Source organism: Pyxicephalus adspersus, chromosome 8 (assembly GCF_032062135.1).
Source record: "Pyxicephalus adspersus chromosome 8, UCB_Pads_2.0, whole genome shotgun sequence".
NCBI classification, from domain to species: Eukaryota; Metazoa; Chordata; class Amphibia; order Anura; family Pyxicephalidae; genus Pyxicephalus; species Pyxicephalus adspersus.
The window spans coordinates 72,649,226-72,653,081 of record NC_092865.1 but is presented as its reverse complement, the minus strand read 5'-3'; the positions used below and the strand labels follow the sequence as shown (position 1 = coordinate 72,653,081).

Here is a 3,856-nt window from a genome sequence, read left to right as displayed (position 1 = left end):
CCTAATGTGCGCTGGGACATCATAGAAGGGAATTTCTACAGCACCACACTGGCAGATTTGCACCAATTGGATGTGATTGACATGCACTTCCACTTACGCTTCGAGCTGCTCTCCAGGGTTACAGATGCCACCTATTCGAATCAGCTGGCTCATCGGAAGTATACCTGCATCCTGATAGCTCATATTGATCAAGCCTGGGGAGTGCAGCAGGAACAGCAGGAAGAGGAGGTGGTTGGCTCTGAGACGGAGCGTGGACAGCATTGGTAACTGGCATCTAGAGCTGGGTACTGGGCAGGCGGCAGCAGTAACAGCATGAGGAGAAGGTGGTGGGCCCTGAGACGGAGCAAGGATGGCATTAGAGGTTGAGGCCATCACCTATATGGACAGTGTCGAAGCTGTAGCTATTGGAGACATGAATGGATGAACGAGATTCCAATCTGTCCCTACCTGCTATGTAGCGAAACCACATGAAAGGGACAGGCCTTGGCAGTATCAACGGGGAAAAAAGACCCTGTTGAGCTTGAGTCTAGTCTGGCATCTAGAGCTGGATCTGTCTCAGGGGCCACCGCCTCCTCCTGCTGTTGCCACCTGTCAGTACTCCATTCATAAATATGGCATTACAGCTATCTAGGTGGCATTGATGATGCACTACACCCAGCTCTAGATGCCAGTTACCAATGCGGTCCCCGCTCCATCTCAGTGCCCACCGCCTCCTCCTCCTGCTGCTGCCACCTGTCACTTGTAACTTATAACAAAGCTGTGTAGCTGGCTAATTTTTTGACTGAAAGACCCCCCTCAGAGACCTCTATCTGTACTCTGAAGCCTGTGTATGGCTTGTAACGGAGCGGTGAAACCTGGTGGCTAATTTTTGGACCAGAGGAACCCCCTCGTGCCCCTGTCTTCTTCTACTCCGAGACCGTATAAAATCCAGCATGTTCCCTTGACCACCCCCCCATAAGATGGCCTTGCCGGCAACAGAAAAAAGACTTCCGTAATTTTTTTTTACTTGTACAGTGTTGTGCAGAGCTGGGGGAGTCTTGGCATGTCTTTTTAAATGTATTTATAGGCTGCAGAAGCTCTACACAGTCCAGAAAAACAACCCAAATTTTCCCCCCCATGACTTTATTAGAGTTCGAATTCGACGTTCGATCACCCGAATAATTATGCATTATTCGACCGAATAGCAGTCGAATCGAATAGTGAGCTATTCGACCAACACTAGTGCCCATCTCCTTTGTTCCTCTATGAGATCTTGCTCCCAGGAGAGGGAGAGTGGGCGTGTACTATACACCTGGCAATCAGATGTGGCTGCTCCCAGCCCACCTAGTACTGTAAAATAATCCCAGCAGCTGTGTCTGTGTTCATGCTGCTGTCATTAACCCCATGTAAACCTTCATATCTCCTACTCTGAGTGACAAAGAAACGTGATATTTTCAGGGTACACAGGGGACACTGAGAGCTGATAAACCTATTTTCAGGATTACAAACATAACAAGTTGACAGATACAGGGTCACAAGCATAAAATCCTAACAAAAAGGGATATTTTCATATTAAGGGGGGCTAATTCAAGACCATGGTTCCCAAATTAGGTTTGCATGTTAGGGACCCCCTTCCATGGCAATGATTATTAGGGTATTGTCAATTCACTCTGTGCTGTGCTGCCCCAACTATATACTTGCTCATTCACAAAACGTCAAGACTATATTCAGACTGGCGGTGAGGATAACCCTTCCTCATGCCATGGAACCCTGCTTAGGGGAGACGCTCAGTACCGCTCACTGACACCTAGAGTCAAATCTGCAGACGACTGGTGGGGTACCAGTTACACCTGCCTGGCCACTTACCTTCTCTGACCTTCAATTTCTATGGAACAGAGAGATGTTGGCAACTGAATATGTGGGAGCCAATATGAAATGCCTTTTGTCCCCCCAATAAAATATTATACCCATCTTACTCTCTATGAACCCCAATTTCTCTTTAGGAAAAGGGCAAAGTAACTGCAAGTAGGGGACTTTTCTGGCCAACTCTCCCTAAAATTTTATTGCTGCGGCGCCATCACATAGTATAAAAAATAATACCTGTCAAACAAAATTGGCCACTTACCTTTTCTGTGAACCCTATTTTCGCTGGAACGGGGAGATGCAGGTCACTGAAAATGCAGTAGTAAGAACATGTACCCCTTAGCTGTCACATGAATTGCATTTCTCTAGTAGTATCCATTGTGGAGATTTTGGGTTACAAAGAAGGTTAGCGGCCTCCTATAACTGACAGGACGCATTGTATGGTGTAGTTTCTGCTCTTTGGTACAGAAATGGTGAGTGGGGAGAAATATATGACCGGCCAGCACTGTATGATAGATTTAGTTTTGTATCTTTCATTAATAAAATGAGCATCAAATAGTGAGTGCTGAAATTCTTGATTTGTCATTTCCTTTATTTGGTGCATGGCTGTTACAGTAAGTAGAAACATTTCAATTTAATTTAAAATTAAAACTATTCTAGTTTTACACGTCTTTAATATTTGTTTGCAGTGTGGCCCGCAAGTGTTATCTCAATGTCAGCAGTGACCCCCAGATGAAAAAAGATTTGGCACTACAGTGATCCCTCGTTTTTCGCGGTTAATGGGGACCAGAACCTTCCGCGAAAGCTGCAAAACCGCGAAGTAGGATTTCCCCTAGGAATTTTCGTGTATGCGGGTACAAGAATGTTTTAAATATGTAAACAGTATTTATACTTTACAAGTTATCGAAAACACAACACTAAAATACAGTATGCGAGACAGTCAACATCATGGACAAGACTGGCGAGATACAACAAGAGACAAGATGCTAGGTGAGGCTGCGATGATACGCAGACAATCAACTCACAGGGATACATCCACACTTGTACTCTCATTGGTGGATGTCGCACCGGAAACCAATCAACTCATCTCCTTGTTTGACATGCAGGGATCCTTCTCTCTCGCGCATCAACATGAAACAATGCTCCTTTTCGCAATGTGGCTGCCGACATGATTGTATTTTTTCATTTTTATGTTTTGATAAATATTTTGGAAAAACCCGCAAAGCACTGAAGCTGCAAAACATGAAGCGCGAAAAGGCGAGGGAACACTGTACTGATCTAGCTAAATCAGACAGAGAACTGTACAATCTAAAAAGGATTTTAGAGAATTTTTTTTTATTAAATGAAAATTAGTATGAACCTAAAAATAAGTTGCTGTATCCAATTGTAACCTTGTTGGAATCCTTTTATTTTATATGAAAATCATATGTATTCAAAATAAATTCATCCTTTAAACTACTCCGTTCTTTTCCATAATTTACAGAGCAGGCTAAATTGTGGCGGACAGCACTCTGTTTTTTATAACTCACCACATTTCACCCAGCCTACCCGCCTCCAACCACTACATTCAATCATATTCTGTACAGAGCCAGCTAGATTAGAATGGGAGATGACAGCACTCTGCCTCCTTTCAACCAGTCCATTCTATTCTGTTTGGGGCAGGCTAGAAAAGAATGGGTGAGAAGCCAGCACTTTGCCTTCTTTACCGCACTGCATTTTATTTGGCCTTTCTCCAGATACTCTATTCTAGCCTGCTCTATACAGAATGAGGTAGAATGGAGTGGTTGGAGGGAAGCCTGGTAAAATAACATTTTATACAAAGCAGGTTAGAATAAATTGGGCAAGCAGACAACACTTTGCTAGAATGGTTTGTGGAAAGATGAAAGTAATTATCTACTAGATAGTAAGCTCTTCGGGGCAGGGTTCTCTCCTCCTGTATTAGTCTGTCATTTGCAATCCCTATTTAATGTACAGCGCTGCGTAATATGTTGGCGCTATATAAATCCTGTTTATT

At 43.7% G+C, this 3,856-nt stretch overlaps 1 protein-coding gene across 1 annotated transcript in view; it reads left to right on the top strand.

Moving 5' to 3' along the window:
- PICK1 (protein interacting with PRKCA 1) overlaps nucleotides 1–3,856 on the top strand; it is a 624,859-nt gene that overhangs the window by 465,855 nt on the left and 155,148 nt on the right. The gene's annotated exons all lie outside the window — the stretch shown is intronic.